Source organism: Apodemus sylvaticus, unplaced genomic scaffold, assembly GCF_947179515.1.
Source record: "Apodemus sylvaticus unplaced genomic scaffold, mApoSyl1.1 scaffold_152, whole genome shotgun sequence".
NCBI classification, from domain to species: Eukaryota; Metazoa; Chordata; class Mammalia; order Rodentia; family Muridae; genus Apodemus; species Apodemus sylvaticus.
This window is the reverse complement of record NW_026263379.1, coordinates 40,254-57,984: the sequence shown is the minus strand read 5'-3', so window position 1 is coordinate 57,984 and position 17,731 is coordinate 40,254. Positions and strand designations below refer to the sequence as shown.

The window sequence follows — 17,731 nt, the reverse complement described above, 5'->3', positions numbered from 1 at the left end:
ACCCAGCATCCGCACAGCCACAGCCAGCGGCACAGGCTAGCCCTGGAGCCAGGCACTGTCCGTGCCCTCCCTTTGGAGCGAGCGGGCGCACACACAATACCCACACAGGGGCACCCTGCGCCCGACACGAGCAAGGGCTCGCGGGCGCCCCCGGGCGAGAAAGCGCGATGGCCCAGACACGCTACTGATGCACAGAAGTGGGAACTTGACGAACGGTTACACGCATGCGTGCGCACACACGCACATCCACACGCACTCACAAGCATGATCGCACTGCGCGGACCCGCGCGAGCGCTTCCAGGCCCCAAAGCACACATGCCATCACACATACACACACATATACACACAGCACTCCCACACTAGCCGGCTGGCACACCCACCCAATCCCCCAGGCACACACACTTGTGTGTACTGGCTGATAAGAGCAAGTATGCAGGAAGGGCCCTCATGCTACACACACACACACACACACACACACACACATACAGAGGCGCATTAGCAGAAGGCAGGATGGCCACACACACTCTCACACCCGTCAAACAGTCTCTTGCGTGCTCTCACACCCACACATACCAGCGCATGAACTCACGCACCAGACACAAGACACAAGCAGACACACTGACACAGGCCCCCAGAGCTCCCTAGACCTCCCGAGGCAGGCTAGAGTGGCAGGTGGTGGCTGGGTTCTTCCGGGACTCCTCCCACGGAGAGGGAGTGGGCGAGGGCGAGGGGTGGAGTAGCCTTGTCCACCCCCCTCCCTGCCTGTGCAAGGTGGGAGCCAAGTGCGGTGTTGGATCAGGATGGGTGGGACGGATGGGTGTTGGAGGGCATCCTGGGCTTGGTGCAAATGGAGACAGGCTCTCCCCTCCAAACCTCTGCCAGCCAGCTAGCTAGCCAGCCAGCCCTGCAGGGAGGTGCGGTGTGGTGTGGTGTGGTGTGGCGGTGCCCACTCTGAGGGCTCCGGGAGCCAGCGGTGATGGGCAATACAAGCCTCGTCCTATGCGAGGAGGACGAGGGGGGCGGGGTGCTCTCTCCCGAGTGTGGGGTGTGGGTGGGGCTGGACTGCCCTGGGCCCGGGTCTCTGGTCCCCGAGGGGCCGGCTGTGGTCGTGACAGTGACCAAAAGCAAGAGAGGACAAGCCGGGGCGGAGTCCAAAAAGCCTACAGCACCCGGTATTCCCAGGCGGTCTCCCATCCAAGTACTAACCAGGCCCGACCCTGCTTAGCTTCCGAGATCAGACGAGATCGGGCGCGTTCAGGGTGGTATGGCCGTAGACGACGGCCGCCGCTCCGGAAAGCCCCAAGAGCCTGCTGCCGGCGCTCGCCCGCCGCCACTGTCAACGCTGCCCCCCTGCCCGCCCGCCCACCCACCCGACGCCGAGCCCACGCGAGCCCAGGGCCCCGCAGACACACGCACTGTACCGCAGCGCACACCAAGGACCACAGCCACGCACGCACGCACGCCACTCGGCCCGGCCCGAGCCCCACCCACACGCGCCAGCCCTCGCTGCCAGCCTACAACCTCCCCGAACCCCTTCAGCCCTCCTCCGCCCTCCCCATGGAGCACGGGCCCAGACAGTGAGTGCCAGACTTGGCCCCACGGAGACCTCTCCTTCTCCTACTCCTCCCCTCCCCTCCACTCCCCTCCCCTCCCCTCCCCGGAGGTTCTTGGACCAGCATCCTCACCCACCCACCCACCCACGCGTGACCTCCTCTTGCCCTGGACGCTCGAGGAGGACGAGGAGGACAGTCCGGCTTCTGGAATCTGGAATCGGGGACGCTGGGCCCCACCTCGCTCACGGCACCGTCCGTCCCTCAGTCCCTCCCCGTGCCCCGGACTGGGACCCTCAGCCTGGACACGCACGGAAATCCGACTGACTGTGGATGGCTGGCATCCCATCCCACCCAGCATCCGCACAGCCACAGCCAGCGGCACAGGCTAGCCCTGGAGCCAGGCACTGTCCGTGCCCTCCCTTTGGAGCGAGCGGGCGCACACACAATACCCACACAGGGGCACCCTGCGCCCGACACGAGCAAGGGCTCGCGGGCGCCCCCGGGCGAGAAAGCGCGATGGCCCAGACACGCTACTGATGCACAGAAGTGGGAACTTGACGAACGGTTACACGCGTGCGTGCGCACACACGCACATCCACACGCACTCACAAGCATGATCGCACTGCGCGGACCCGCGCGAGCGCTTCCAGGCACCAAAGCACACATGCCATCACACATACACACACATATACACACAGCACTCCCACACTAGCCGGCTGGCACACCCACCCAATCCCCCAGGCACACACACTTGTGTGTACTGGCTGATAAGAGCAAGTATGCAGGAAGGGCCCTCATGCTACACACACACACACACACACACACACACACACACACATACAGAGGCGCATTAGCAGAAGGCAGGATGGCCACACACACTCTCACACCCGTCAAACAGTCTCTTGCGTGCTCTCACACCCACACATACCAGCGCATGAACTCACGCACCAGACACAAGACACAAGCAGACACACTGACACAGGCCCCCAGAGCTCCCTAGACCTCCCGAGGCAGGCTAGAGTGGCAGGTGGTGGCTGGGTTCTTCCGGGACTCCTCCCACGGAGAGGGAGTGGGCGAGGGCGAGGGGTGGAGTAGCCTTGTCCACCCCCCTCCCTGCCTGTGCAAGGTGGGAGCCAAGTGCGGTGTTGGATCAGGATGGGTGGGACGGATGGGTGTTGGAGGGCATCCTGGGCTTGGTGCAAATGGAGACAGGCTCTCCCCTCCAAACCTCGGCCAGCCAGCTAGCTAGCCAGCCAGCCCTGCAGGGAGGTGCGGTGTGGTGTGGTGTGGTGTGGCGGTGCCCACTCTGAGGGCTCCGGGAGCCAGCGGTGATGGGCAATACAAGCCTCGTCCTATGCGAGGAGGACGAGGGGGGCGGGGTGCTCTCTCCCGAGTGTGGGGTGTGGGTGGGGCTGGACTGCCCTGGGCCCGGGTCTCTGGTCCCCGAGGGGCCGGCTGTGGTCGTGACAGTGACCAAAAGCAAGAGAGGACACGCCGGGGCGGAGTCCAAAAAGCCTACAGCACCCGGTATTCCCAGGCGGTCTCCCATCCAAGTACTAACCAGGCCCGACCCTGCTTAGCTTCCGAGATCAGACGAGATCGGGCGCGTTCAGGGTGGTATGGCCGTAGACGACGGCCGCCGCTCCGGAAAGCCCCAAGAGCCTGCTGCCGGCGCTCGCCCGCCGCCACTGTCAACGCTGCCCCCCTGCCCGCCCGCCCACCCACCCGACGCCGAGCCCACGCGAGCCCAGGGCCCCGCAGACACACGCACTGTACCGCAGCGCACACCAAGGACCACAGCCACGCACGCACGCACGCCACTCAGCCCGGCCCGAGCCCCACCCACACGCGCCAGCCCTCGCTGCCAGCCTACAACCTCCCCGAACCCCTTCAGCCCTCCTCCGCCCTCCCCATGGAGCACGGGCCCAGACATTGAGTGCCAGACTTGGCCCCACGGAGACCTCTCCTTCTCCTACTCCTCCCCTCCCCTCCACTCCCCTCCCCTCCCCTCCCCGGAGGTTCTTGGACCAGCATCCTCACCCACCCACCCACCCACGCGTGACCTCCTCTTGCCCTGGACGCTCGAGGAGGACGAGGAGGACAGTCCGGCTTCTGGAATCTGGAATCGGGGACGCTGGGCCCCACCTCGCTCACGGCACCGTCCGTCCCTCAGTCCCTCCCCGTGCCCCGGACTGGGACCCTCAGCCTGGACACGCACGGGAATCCGACTGACTGTGGATGGCTGGCATCCCATCCCACCCAGCATCCGCACAGCCACAGCCAGCGGCACAGGCTAGCCCTGGAGCCAGGCACTGTCCGTGCCCTTCCTTTGGAGCGAGCGGGCGCACACACAATACCCACACAGGGGCACCCTGCACCCGACACGAGCAAGGGCTCGCGGGCGCCCCCGGGCGAGAAAGCGCGATGGCCCAGACACGCTACTGATGCACAGAAGTGGGAACTTGACGAACGGTTACACGCGTGCGTGCGCACACACGCACATCCACACGCACTCACAAGCATGATCGCACTGCGCGGACCCGCGCGAGCGCTTCCAGGCCCCAAAGCACACATGCCATCACACATACACACACATATACACACAGCACTCCCACACTAGCCGGCTGGCACACCCACCCAATCCCCCAGGCACACACACTTGTGTGTACTGGCTGATAAGAGCAAGTATGCAGGAAGGGCCCTCATGCTACACACACACACACACACACACACACACACACACATACAGAGGCGCATTAGCAGAAGGCAGGATGGCCACACACACTCTCACACCCGTCAAACAGTCTCTTGCGTGCTCTCACACCCACACATACCAGCGCATGAACTCACGCACCAGACACAAGACACAAGCAGACACACTGACACAGGCCCCCAGAGCTCCCTAGACCTCCCGAGGCAGGCTAGAGTGGCAGGTGGTGGCTGGGTTCTTCCGGGACTCCTCCCACGGAGAGGGAGTGGGCGAGGGCGAGGGGTGGAGTAGCCTTGTCCACCCCCCTCCCTGCCTGTGCAAGGTGGGAGCCAAGTGCGGTGTTGGATCAGGATGGGTGGGACGGATGGGTGTTGGAGGGCATCCTGGGCTTGGTGCAAATGGAGACAGGCTCTCCCCTCCAAACCTCTGCCAGCCAGCTAGCTAGCCAGCCAGCCCTGCAGGGAGGTGCGGTGTGGTGTGGTGTGGTGTGGCGGTGCCCACTCTGAGGGCTCCGGGAGCCAGCGGTGATGGGCAATACAAGCCTCGTCCTATGCGAGGAGGACGAGGGGGGCGGGGTGCTCTCTCCCGAGTGTGGGGTGTGGGTGGGGCTGGACTGCCCTGGGCCCGGGTCTCTGGTCCCCGAGGGGCCGGCTGTGGTCGTGACAGTGACCAAAAGCAAGAGAGGACACGCCGGGGCGGAGTCCAAAAAGCCTACAGCACCCGGTATTCCCAGGCGGTCTCCCATCCAAGTACTAACCAGGCCCGACCCTGCTTAGCTTCCGAGATCAGACGAGATCGGGCGCGTTCAGGGTGGTATGGCCGTAGACGACGGCCGCCGCTCCGGAAAGCCCCAAGAGCCTGCTGCCGGCGCTCGCCCGCCGCCACTGTCAACGCTGCCCCCCTGCCCGCCCGCCCACCCACCCGACGCCGAGCCCACGCGAGCCCAGGGCCCCGCAGACACACGCACTGTACCGCAGCGCACACCAAGGACCACAGCCACGCACGCACGCACGCCACTCGGCCCGGCCCGAGCCCCACCCACACGCGCCAGCCCTCGCTGCCAGCCTACAACCTCCCCGAACCCCTTCAGCCCTCCTCCGCCCTCCCCATGGAGCACGGGCCCAGACAGTGAGTGCCAGACTTGGCCCCACGGAGACCTCTCCTTCTCCTACTCCTCCCCTCCCCTCCACTCCCCTCCCCTCCCCTCCCCGGAGGTTCTTGGACCAGCATCCTCACCCACCCACCCACCCACGCGTGACCTCCTCTTGCCCTGGACGCTCGAGGAGGACGAGGAGGACAGTCCGGCTTCTGGAATCTGGAATCGGGGACGCTGGGCCCCACCTCGCTCACGGCACCGTCCGTCCCTCAGTCCCTCCCCGTGCCCCGGACTGGGACCCTCAGCCTGGACACGCACGGAAATCCGACTGACTGTGGATGGCTGGCATCCCATCCCACCCAGCATCCGCACAGCCACAGCCAGCGGCACAGGCTAGCCCTGGAGCCAGGCACTGTCCGTGCCCTCCCTTTGGAGCGAGCGGGCGCACACACAATACCCACACAGGGGCACCCTGCGCCCGACACGAGCAAGGGCTCGCGGGCGCCCCCGGGCGAGAAAGCGCGATGGCCCAGACACGCTACTGATGCACAGAAGTGGGAACTTGACGAATGGTTACACGCATGCGTGCGCACACACGCACATCCACACGCACTCACAAGCATGATCGCACTGCGCGGACCCGCGCGAGCGCTTCCAGGCCCCAAAGCACACATGCCATCACACATACACACACATATACACACAGCACTCCCACACTAGCCGGCTGGCACACCCACCCAATCCCCCAGGCACACACACTTGTGTGTACTGGCTGATAAGAGCAAGTATGCAGGAAGGGCCCTCATGCTACACACACACACACACACACACACACACACACACATACAGAGGCGCATTAGCAGAAGGCAGGATGGCCACACACACTCTCACACCCGTCAAACAGTCTCTTGCGTGCTCTCACACCCACACATACCAGCGCATGAACTCACGCACCAGACACAAGACACAAGCAGACACACTGACACAGGCCCCCAGAGCTCCCTAGACCTCCCGAGGCAGGCTAGAGTGGCAGGTGGTGGCTGGGTTCTTCCGGGACTCCTCCCACGGAGAGGGAGTGGGCGAGGGCGAGGGGTGGAGTAGCCTTGTCCACCCCCCTCCCTGCCTGTGCAAGGTGGGAGCCAAGTGCGGTGTTGGATCAGGATGGGTGGGACGGATGGGTGTTGGAGGGCATCCTGGGCTTGGTGCAAATGGAGACAGGCTCTCCCCTCCAAACCTCTGCCAGCCAGCTAGCTAGCCAGCCAGCCCTGCAGGGAGGTGCGGTGTGGTGTGGTGTGGTGTGGCGGTGCCCACTCTGAGGGCTCCGGGAGCCAGCGGTGATGGGCAATACAAGCCTCGTCCTATGCGAGGAGGACGAGGGGGGCGGGGTGCTCTCTCCCGAGTGTGGGGTGTGGGTGGGGCTGGACTGCCCTGGGCCCGGGTCTCTGGTCCCCGAGGGGCCGGCTGTGGTCGTGACAGTGACCAAAAGCAAGAGAGGACACGCCGGGGCGGAGTCCAAAAAGCCTACAGCACCCAGTATTCCCAGGCGGTCTCCCATCCAAGTACTAACCAGGCCCGACCCTGCTTAGCTTCCGAGATCAGACGAGATCGGGCGCGTTCAGGGTGGTATGGCCGTAGACGACGGCCGCCGCTCCGGAAAGCCCCAAGAGCCTGCTGCCGGCGTTCGCCCGCCGCCACTGTCAACGCTGCCCCCCTGCCCGCCCGCCCACCCACCCGACGCCGAGCCCACGCGAGCACAGGGCCCCGCAGACACACGCACTGTACCGCAGCGCACACCAAGGACCACAGCCACGCACGCACGCACGCCACTCGGCCCGGCCCGAGCCCCACCCACACGCGCCAGCCCTCGCTGCCAGCCTACAACCTCCCCGAACCCCTTCAGCCCTCCTGCGCCCTCCCCATGGAGCACGGGCCCAGACAGTGAGTGCCAGACTTGGCCCCACGGAGACCTCTCCTTCTCCTACTCCTCCCCTCCCCTCCACTCCCCTCCCCTCCCCTCCCCGGAGGTTCTTGGACCAGCATCCTCACCCACCCACCCACCCACGCGTGACCTCCTCTTGCCCTGGACGCTCGAGGAGGACGAGGAGGACAGTCCGGCTTCTGGAATCTGGAATCGGGGACGCTGGGCCCCACCTCGCTCACGGCACCGTCCGTCCCTCAGTCCCTCCCCGTGCCCCGGACTGGGACCCTCAGCCTGGACACGCACGGAAATCCGACTGACTGTGGATGGCTGGCATCCCATCCCACCCAGCATCCGCACAGCCACAGCCAGCGGCACAGGCTAGCCCTGGAGCCAGGCACTGTCCGTGCCCTCCCTTTGGAGCGAGCGGGCGCACACACAATACCCACACAGGGGCACCCTGCGCCCGACACGAGCAAGGGCTCGCGGGCGCCCCCGGGCGAGAAAGCGCGATGGCCCAGACACGCTACTGATGCACAGAAGTGGGAACTTGACGAATGGTTACACGCATGCGTGCGCACACACGCACATCCACACGCACTCACAAGCATGATCGCACTGCGCGGACCCGCGCGAGCGCTTCCAGGCCCCAAAGCACACATGCCATCACACATACACACACATATACACACAGCACTCCCACACTAGCCGGCTGGCACACCCACCCAATCCCCCAGGCACACACACTTGTGTGTACTGGCTGATAAGAGCAAGTATGCAGGAAGGGCCCTCATGCTACACACACACACACACACACACACACACACACACATACAGAGGCGCATTAGCAGAAGGCAGGATGGCCACACACACTCTCACACCCGTCAAACAGTCTCTTGCGTGCTCTCACACCCACACATACCAGCGCATGAACTCACGCACCAGACACAAGACACAAGCAGACACACTGACACAGGCCCCCAGAGCTCCCTAGACCTCCCGAGGCAGGCTAGAGTGGCAGGTGGTGGCTGGGTTCTTCCGGGACTCCTCCCACGGAGAGGGAGTGGGCGAGGGCGAGGGGTGGAGTAGCCTTGTCCACCCCCCTCCCTGCCTGTGCAAGGTGGGAGCCAAGTGCGGTGTTGGATCAGGATGGGTGGGACGGATGGGTGTTGGAGGGCATCCTGGGCTTGGTGCAAATGGAGACAGGCTCTCCCCTCCAAACCTCTGCCAGCCAGCTAGCTAGCCAGCCAGCCCTGCAGGGAGGTGCGGTGTGGTGTGGTGTGGTGTGGCGGTGCCCACTCTGAGGGCTCCGGGAGCCAGCGGTGATGGGCAATACAAGCCTCGTCCTATGCGAGGAGGACGAGGGGGGCGGGGTGCTCTCTCCCGAGTGTGGGGTGTGGGTGGGGCTGGACTGCCCTGGGCCCGGGTCTCTGGTCCCCGAGGGGCCGGCTGTGGTCGTGACAGTGACCAAAAGCAAGAGAGGACACGCCGGGGCGGAGTCCAAAAAGCCTACAGCACCCAGTATTCCCAGGCGGTCTCCCATCCAAGTACTAACCAGGCCCGACCCTGCTTAGCTTCCGAGATCAGACGAGATCGGGCGCGTTCAGGGTGGTATGGCCGTAGACGACGGCCGCCGCTCCGGAAAGCCCCAAGAGCCTGCTGCCGGCGTTCGCCCGCCGCCACTGTCAACGCTGCCCCCCTGCCCGCCCGCCCACCCACCCGACGCCGAGCCCACGCGAGCACAGGGCCCCGCAGACACACGCACTGTACCGCAGCGCACACCAAGGACCACAGCCACGCACGCACGCACGCCACTCGGCCCGGCCCGAGCCCCACCCACACGCGCCAGCCCTCGCTGCCAGCCTACAACCTCCCCGAACCCCTTCAGCCCTCCTGCGCCCTCCCCATGGAGCACGGGCCCAGACAGTGAGTGCCAGACTTGGCCCCACGGAGACCTCTCCTTCTCCTACTCCTCCCCTCCCCTCCACTCCCCTCCCCTCCCCTCCCCGGAGGTTCTTGGACCAGCATCCTCACCCACCCACCCACCCACGCGTGACCTCCTCTTGCCCTGGACGCTCGAGGAGGACGAGGAGGACAGTCCGGCTTCTGGAATCTGGAATCGGGGACGCTGGGCCCCACCTCGCTCACGGCACCGTCCGTCCCTCAGTCCCTCCCCGTGCCCCGGACTGGGACCCTCAGCCTGGACACGCACGGAAATCCGACTGACTGTGGATGGCTGGCATCCCATCCCACCCAGCATCCGCACAGCCACAGCCAGCGGCACAGGCTAGCCCTGGAGCCAGGCACTGTCCGTGCCCTCCCTTTGGAGCGAGCGGGCGCACACACAATACCCACACAGGGGCACCCTGCGCCCGACACGAGCAAGGGCTCGCGGGCGCCCCCGGGCGAGAAAGCGCGATGGCCCAGACACGCTACTGATGCACAGAAGTGGGAACTTGACGAATGGTTACACGCATGCGTGCGCACACACGCACATCCACACGCACTCACAAGCATGATCGCACTGCGCGGACCCGCGCGAGCGCTTCCAGGCCCCAAAGCACACATGCCATCACACATACACACACATATACACACAGCACTCCCACACTAGCCGGCTGGCACACCCACCCAATCCCCCAGGCACACACACTTGTGTGTACTGGCTGATAAGAGCAAGTATGCAGGAAGGGCCCTCATGCTACACACACACACACACACACACACATACAGAGGCGCATTAGCAGAAGGCAGGATGGCCACACACACTCTCACACCCGTCAAACAGTCTCTTGCGTGCTCTCACACCCACACATACCAGCGCATGAACTCACGCACCAGACACAAGACACAAGCAGACACACTGACACAGGCCCCCAGAGCTCCCTAGACCTCCCGAGGCAGGCTAGAGTGGCAGGTGGTGGCTGGGTTCTTCCGGGACTCCTCCCACGGAGAGGGAGTGGGCGAGGGCGAGGGGTGGAGTAGCCTTGTCCACCCCCCTCCCTGCCTGTGCAAGGTGGGAGCCAAGTGCGGTGTTGGATCAGGATGGGTGGGACGGATGGGTGTTGGAGGGCATCCTGGGCTTGGTGCAAATGGAGACAGGCTCTCCCCTCCAAACCTCTGCCAGCCAGCTAGCTAGCCAGCCAGCCCTGCAGGGAGGTGCGGTGTGGTGTGGTGTGGTGTGGCGGTGCCCACTCTGAGGGCTCCGGGAGCCAGCGGTGATGGGCAATACAAGCCTCGTCCTATGCGAGGAGGACGAGGGGGGCGGGGTGCTCTCTCCCGAGTGTGGGGTGTGGGTGGGGCTGGACTGCCCTGGGCCCGGGTCTCTGGTCCCCGAGGGGCCGGCTGTGGTCGTGACAGTGACCAAAAGCAAGAGAGGACACGCCGGGGCGGAGTCCAAAAAGCCTACAGCACCCAGTATTCCCAGGCGGTCTCCCATCCAAGTACTAACCAGGCCCGACCCTGCTTAGCTTCCGAGATCAGACGAGATCGGGCGCGTTCAGGGTGGTATGGCCGTAGACGACGGCCGCCGCTCCGGAAAGCCCCAAGAGCCTGCTGCCGGCGTTCGCCCGCCGCCACTGTCAACGCTGCCCCCCCTGCCCGCCCGCCCACCCACCCGACGCCGAGCCCACGCGAGCACAGGGCCCCGCAGACACACGCACTGTACCGCAGCGCACACCAAGGACCACAGCCACGCACGCACGCACGCCACTCGGCCCGGCCCGAGCCCCACCCACACGCGCCAGCCCTCGCTGCCAGCCTACAACCTCCCCGAACCCCTTCAGCCCTCCTGCGCCCTCCCCATGGAGCACGGGCCCAGACAGTGAGTGCCAGACTTGGCCCCACGGAGACCTCTCCTTCTCCTACTCCTCCCCTCCCCTCCACTCCCCTCCCCTCCCCTCCCCGGAGGTTCTTGGACCAGCATCCTCACCCACCCACCCACCCACGCGTGACCTCCTCTTGCCCTGGACGCTCGAGGAGGACGAGGAGGACAGTCCGGCTTCTGGAATCTGGAATCGGGGACGCTGGGCCCCACCTCGCTCACGGCACCGTCCGTCCCTCAGTCCCTCCCCGTGCCCCGGACTGGGACCCTCAGCCTGGACACGCACGGAAATCCGACTGACTGTGGATGGCTGGCATCCCATCCCACCCAGCATCCGCACAGCCACAGCCAGCGGCACAGGCTAGCCCTGGAGCCAGGCACTGTCCGTGCCCTCCCTTTGGAGCGAGCGGGCGCACACACAATACCCACACAGGGGCACCCTGCGCCCGACACGAGCAAGGGCTCGCGGGCGCCCCCGGGCGAGAAAGCGCGATGGCCCAGACACGCTACTGATGCACAGAAGTGGGAACTTGACGAACGGTTACACGCATGCGTGCGCACACACGCACATCCACACGCACTCACAAGCATGATCGCACTGCGCGGACCCGCGCGAGCGCTTCCAGGCCCCAAAGCACACATGCCATCACACATACACACACATATACACACAGCACTCCCACACTAGCCGGCTGGCACACCCACCCAATCCCCCAGGCACACACACTTGTGTGTACTGGCTGATAAGAGCAAGTATGCAGGAAGGGCCCTCATGCTACACACACACACACACACACACACACACACATACAGAGGCGCATTAGCAGAAGGCAGGATGGCCACACACACTCTCACACCCGTCAAACAGTCTCTTGCGTGCTCTCACACCCACACATACCAGCGCATGAACTCACGCACCAGACACAAGACACAAGCAGACACACTGACACAGGCCCCCAGAGCTCCCTAGACCTCCCGAGGCAGGCTAGAGTGGCAGGTGGTGGCTGGGTTCTTCCGGGACTCCTCCCACGGAGAGGGAGTGGGCGAGGGCGAGGGGTGGAGTAGCCTTGTCCACCCCCCTCCCTGCCTGTGCAAGGTGGGAGCCAAGTGCGGTGTTGGATCAGGATGGGTGGGACGGATGGGTGTTGGAGGGCATCCTGGGCTTGGTGCAAATGGAGACAGGCTCTCCCCTCCAAACCTCTGCCAGCCAGCTAGCCAGCCAGCCCTGCAGGGAGGTGCGGTGTGGTGTGGTGTGGTGTGGCGGTGCCCACTCTGAGGGCTCCGGGAGCCAGCGGTGATGGGCAATACAAGCCTCGTCCTATGCGAGGAGGACGAGGGGGGCGGGGTGCTCTCTCCCGAGTGTGGGGTGTGGGTGGGGCTGGACTGCCCTGGGCCCGGGTCTCTGGTCCCCGAGGGGCCGGCTGTGGTCGTGACAGTGACCAAAAGCAAGAGAGGACAAGCCGGGGCGGAGTCCAAAAAGCCTACAGCACCCGGTATTCCCAGGCGGTCTCCCATCCAAGTACTAACCAGGCCCGACCCTGCTTAGCTTCCGAGATCAGACGAGATCGGGCGCGTTCAGGGTGGTATGGCCGTAGACAACGGCCGCCGCTCCGGAAAGCCCCAAGAGCCTGCTGCCGGCGCTCGCACCGCCGCCACTGTCAACGCTGCCCCCCTGCCCGCCCGCCCACCCACCCGACGCCGAGCCCACGCGAGCCCAGGGCCCCGCAGACACACGCACTGTACCGCAGCGCACACCAAGGACCACAGCCACGCACGCACGCACGCCACTCGGCCCGGCCCGAGCCCCACCCACACGCGCCAGCCCTCGCTGCCAGCCTACAACCTCCCCGAACCCCTTCAGCCCTCCTCCGCCCTCCCCATGGAGCACGGGCCCAGACAGTGAGTGCCAGACTTGGCCCCACGGAGACCTCTCCTTCTCCTACTCCTCCCCTCCCCTCCACTCCCCTCCCCTCCCCTCCCCGGAGGTTCTTGGACCAGCATCCTCACCCACCCACCCACCCACGCGTGACCTCCTCTTGCCCTGGACGCTCGAGGAGGACGAGGAGGACAGTCCGGCTTCTGGAATCTGGAATCGGGGACGCTGGGCCCCACCTCGCTCACGGCACCGTCCGTCCCTCAGTCCCTCCCCGTGCCCCGGACTGGGACCCTCAGCCTGGACACGCACGGAAATCCGACTGACTGTGGATGGCTGGCATCCCATCCCACCCAGCATCCGCACAGCCACAGCCAGCGGCACAGGCTAGCCCTGGAGCCAGGCACTGTCCGTGCCCTCCCTTTGGAGCCAGCGGGCGCACACACAATACCCACACAGGGGCACCCTGCGCCCGACACGAGCAAGGGCTCGCGGGCGCCCCCGGGCGAGAAAGCGCGATGGCCCAGACACGCTACTGATGCACAGAAGTGGGAACTTGACGAACGGTTACACGCGTGCGTGCGCACACACGCACATCCACACGCACTCACAAGCATGATCGCACTGCGCGGACCCGCGCGAGCGCTTCCAGGCACCAAAGCACACATGCCATCACACATACACACACATATACACACAGCACTCCCACACTAGCCGGCTGGCACACCCACCCAATCCCCCAGGCACACACACTTGTGTGTACTGGCTGATAAGAGCAAGTATGCAGGAAGGGCCCTCATGCTACACACACACACACACACACACACACACACACACATACAGAGGCGCATTAGCAGAAGGCAGGATGGCCACACACACTCTCACACCCGTCAAACAGTCTCTTGCGTGCTCTCACACCCACACATACCAGCGCATGAACTCACGCACCAGACACAAGACACAAGCAGACACACTGACACAGGCCCCCAGAGCTCCCTAGACCTCCCGAGGCAGGCTAGAGTGGCAGGTGGTGGCTGGGTTCTTCCGGGACTCCTCCCACGGAGAGGGAGTGGGCGAGGGCGAGGGGTGGAGTAGCCTTGTCCACCCCCCTCCCTGCCTGTGCAAGGTGGGAGCCAAGTGCGGTGTTGGATCAGGATGGGTGGGACGGATGGGTGTTGGAGGGCATCCTGGGCTTGGTGCAAATGGAGACAGGCTCTCCCCTCCAAACCTCGGCCAGCCAGCTAGCTAGCCAGCCAGCCCTGCAGGGAGGTGCGGTGTGGTGTGGTGTGGTGTGGCGGTGCCCACTCTGAGGGCTCCGGGAGCCAGCGGTGATGGGCAATACAAGCCTCGTCCTATGCGAGGAGGACGAGGGGGGCGGGGTGCTCTCTCCCGAGTGTGGGGTGTGGGTGGGGCTGGACTGCCCTGGGCCCGGGTCTCTGGTCCCCGAGGGGCCGGCTGTGGTCGTGACAGTGACCAAAAGCAAGAGAGGACACGCCGGGGCGGAGTCCAAAAAGCCTACAGCACCCGGTATTCCCAGGCGGTCTCCCATCCAAGTACTAAGCAGGCCCGACCCTGCTTAGCTTCCGAGATCAGACGAGATGAGATCGGGCGCGTTCAGGGTGGTATGGCCGTAGACGACGGCCGGCCGCTCCGGAAAGCCCCAAGAGCCTGCTGCCGGCGCTCGCCCGCCGCCACTGTCAACGCTGCCCCCCTGCCGCCCCGCCCACCCACCCGACGCCGAGCCCACGCGAGCCCAGGGCCCCCGCAGACACACGCACTGTACCGCAGCGCACACCAAGGACCACAGCCACGCACGCACGCACGCCACTCAGCCCGGCCCGAGCCCCACCCACACGCGCCAGCCCTCGCTGCCAGCCTACAACCTCCCCGAACCCCTTCAGCCCTCCTCCGCCTCCCCATGGAGCACGGGCCCAGACATTGAGTGCCAGACTTGGCCCCACGGAGACCTCTCCTTCTCCTACTCCTCCCCTCCCCTCCACTCCCCTCCCCTCCCCTCCCCGGAGGTTCTTGGACCAGCATCCTCACCCACCCACCCACCCACGCGTGACCTCCTCTTGCCTGGACGCTCGAGGAGGACGAGGAGGACAGTCCGGCTTCTGGAATCTGGAATCGGGGACGCTGGGCCCCACCTCGCTCACGGCACCGTCCGTCCCTCAGTCCCTCCCCGTGCCCCGGACTGGGACCCTCAGCCTGGACACGCACGGGAATCCGACTGACTGTGGATGGCTGGCATCCCATCCCACCCAGCATCTCGCACAGCCACAGCCAGCGGCACAGGCTAGCCCTGGAGCCAGGCACTGTCCGTGCCCTTCCTTTGGAGCGAGCGGGCGCACACACAATACCCACACAGGGGCACCCTGCACCCGACACGAGCAAGGGGCTCGCGGGCGCCCCCGGGCGAGAAAGCGCGATGGCCCAGACACGCTACTGATGCACAGAAGTGGGAACTTGACGAACGGTTACACGCGTGCGTGCGCACACACGCACATCCACACGACTCACAAGCATGATCGCACTGCGCGGACCCGCGCGAGCGCTTCCAGGCCCCAAAGCACACATGCCATCACACATACACACCATATACACACAGCACTCCCACACTAGCCGGCTGGCACACCCACCCATCCCCCAGGCACACACACTTGTGTGTACTGGCTGATAAGAGCAAGTATGCAGGAAGGGCCCTCATGCTACACACACACACACACACACACACACACACATACAGAGGCGCATTAGCAGAAGGCAGGATGGCCACACACACTCTCACACCCGTCAAACAGTCTCTTGCGTGCTCTCACACCCACACATACCAGCGCATGAACTCACGCACCAGACACAAGACACAAGCAGACACACTGACACAGGCCCCCAGAGCTCCCTAGACCTCCCGAGGCAGGCTAGAGTGGCAGGTGGTGGCTGGGTTCTTCCGGGACTCCTCCCACGGAGAGGGAGTGGGCGAGGGCGAGGGGTGGAGTAGCCTTGTCCACCCCCCTCCCTGCCTGTGCAAGGTGGGAGCCAAGTGCGGTGTTGGATCAGGATGGGTGGGACGGATGGGTGTTGGAGGGCATCCTGGGCTTGGTGCAAATGGAGACAGGCTCTCCCCTCCAAACCTCTGCCAGCCAGCTAGCCAGCCAGCCCTGCAGGGAGGTGCGGTGTGGTGTGGTGTGGTGTGGCGGTGCCCACTCTGAGGGCTCCGGGAGCCAGCGGTGATGGGCAATACAAGCCTCGTCCTATGCGAGGAGGACGAGGGGGGCGGGGTGCTCTCTCCCGAGTGTGGGGTGTGGGTGGGGCTGGACTGCCCTGGGCCCGGGTCTCTGGTCCCCGAGGGGCCGGCTGTGGTCGTGACAGTGACCAAAAGCAAGAGAGGACACGCCGGGGCGGAGTCCAAAAAGCCTACAGCACCCGGTATTCCCAGGCGGTCTCCCATCCAAGTACTAACCAGGCCCGACCCTGCTTAGCTTCCGAGATCAGACGAGATCGGGCGCGTTCAGGGTGGTATGGCCGTAGACAACGGCCGCCGCTCCGGAAAGCCCCAAGAGCCTGCTGCCGGCGCTCGCCCGCCGCCACTGTCAACGCTGCCCCCCTGCCCGCCCGCCCACCCACCCGACGCCGAGCCCACGCGAGCCCAGGGCCCCGCAGACACACGCACTGTACCGCAGCGCACACCAAGGACCACAGCCACGCACGCACGCACGCCACTCGGCCCGGCCCGAGCCCCACCCACACGCGCCAGCCCTCGCTGCCAGCCTACAACCTCCCCGAACCCCTTCAGCCCTCCTCCGCCCTCCCCATGGAGCACGGGCCCAGACAGTGAGTGCCAGACTTGGCCCCACGGAGACCTCTCCTTCTCCTACTCCTCCCCTCCCCTCCACTCCCCTCCCCTCCCCTCCCCGGAGGTTCTTGGACCAGCATCCTCACCCACCCACCCACCCACGCGTGACCTCCTCTTGCCCTGGACGCTCGAGGAGGACGAGGAGGACAGTCCGGCTTCTGGAATCTGGAATCGGGGACGCTGGGCCCCACCTCGCTCACGGCACCGTCCGTCCCTCAGTCCCTCCCCGTGCCCCGGACTGGGACCCTCAGCCTGGACACGCACGGAAATCCGACTGACTGTGGATGGCTGGCATCCCATCCCACCCAGCATCCGCACAGCCACAGCCAGCGGCACAGGCTAGCCCTGGAGCCAGGCACTGTCCGTGCCCTCCCTTTGGAGCGAGCGGGCGCACACACAATACCCACACAGGGGCACCCTGCGCCCGACACGAGCAAGGGCTCGCGGGCGCCCCCGGGCGAGAAAGCGCGATGGCCCAGACACGCTACTGATGCACAGAAGTGGGAACTTGACGAACGGTTACACGCGTGCGTGCGCACACACGCACATCCACACGCACTCACAAGCATGATCGCACTGCGCGGACCCGCGCGAGCGCTTCCAGGCACCAAAGCACACATGCCATCACACATACACACACATATACACACAGCACTCCCACACTAGCCGGCTGGCACACCCACCCAATCCCCCAGGCACACACACTTGTGTGTACTGGCTGATAAGAGCAAGTATGCAGGAAGGGCCCTCATGCTACACACACACACACACACACACACACACACACACATACAGAGGCGCATTAGCAGAAGGCAGGATGGCCACACACACTCTCACACCCGTCAAACAGTCTCTTGCGTGCTCTCACACCCACACATACCAGCGCATGAACTCACGCACCA

At 65.2% G+C, this 17,731-nt stretch overlaps 9 non-coding genes across 9 annotated transcripts; all 9 read right to left on the bottom strand.

Annotated features, from left to right (window-relative positions):
• Nucleotides 1–1,157: 1,157 nt before the first annotated feature.
• Nucleotides 1,158–1,276, bottom strand: LOC127676208 (5S ribosomal RNA). Its single transcript, XR_007975722.1, has one exon. It is a non-coding gene; the product is annotated as a 5S ribosomal RNA (ribosomal RNA).
• Nucleotides 1,277–3,065: 1,789 nt separating this feature from the next.
• Nucleotides 3,066–3,184, bottom strand: LOC127676207 (5S ribosomal RNA). The gene has a single exon (XR_007975721.1). It is a non-coding gene; the product is annotated as a 5S ribosomal RNA (ribosomal RNA).
• Nucleotides 3,185–4,971: 1,787 nt separating this feature from the next.
• LOC127676206 (5S ribosomal RNA) lies at nucleotides 4,972–5,090 on the bottom strand. Its single transcript, XR_007975720.1, has one exon. It is a non-coding gene; the product is annotated as a 5S ribosomal RNA (ribosomal RNA).
• Nucleotides 5,091–6,877: 1,787 nt separating this feature from the next.
• Nucleotides 6,878–6,996, bottom strand: LOC127676226 (5S ribosomal RNA). The gene has a single exon (XR_007975739.1). It is a non-coding gene; the product is annotated as a 5S ribosomal RNA (ribosomal RNA).
• Nucleotides 6,997–8,783: 1,787 nt separating this feature from the next.
• On the bottom strand, nucleotides 8,784–8,902 carry LOC127676224 (5S ribosomal RNA). The gene has a single exon (XR_007975738.1). It is a non-coding gene; the product is annotated as a 5S ribosomal RNA (ribosomal RNA).
• Nucleotides 8,903–10,679: 1,777 nt separating this feature from the next.
• Nucleotides 10,680–10,798, bottom strand: LOC127676223 (5S ribosomal RNA). The gene has a single exon (XR_007975737.1). It is a non-coding gene; the product is annotated as a 5S ribosomal RNA (ribosomal RNA).
• A 1,780-nt stretch (nucleotides 10,799–12,578) lies between these two features.
• Nucleotides 12,579–12,697, bottom strand: LOC127676204 (5S ribosomal RNA). Its single transcript, XR_007975718.1, has one exon. It is a non-coding gene; the product is annotated as a 5S ribosomal RNA (ribosomal RNA).
• Nucleotides 12,698–14,485: 1,788 nt separating this feature from the next.
• LOC127676236 (5S ribosomal RNA) lies at nucleotides 14,486–14,609 on the bottom strand. The gene has a single exon (XR_007975749.1). It is a non-coding gene; the product is annotated as a 5S ribosomal RNA (ribosomal RNA).
• A 1,778-nt stretch (nucleotides 14,610–16,387) lies between these two features.
• LOC127676203 (5S ribosomal RNA) lies at nucleotides 16,388–16,506 on the bottom strand. The gene has a single exon (XR_007975717.1). It is a non-coding gene; the product is annotated as a 5S ribosomal RNA (ribosomal RNA).
• Nucleotides 16,507–17,731: the final 1,225 nt, after the last annotated feature.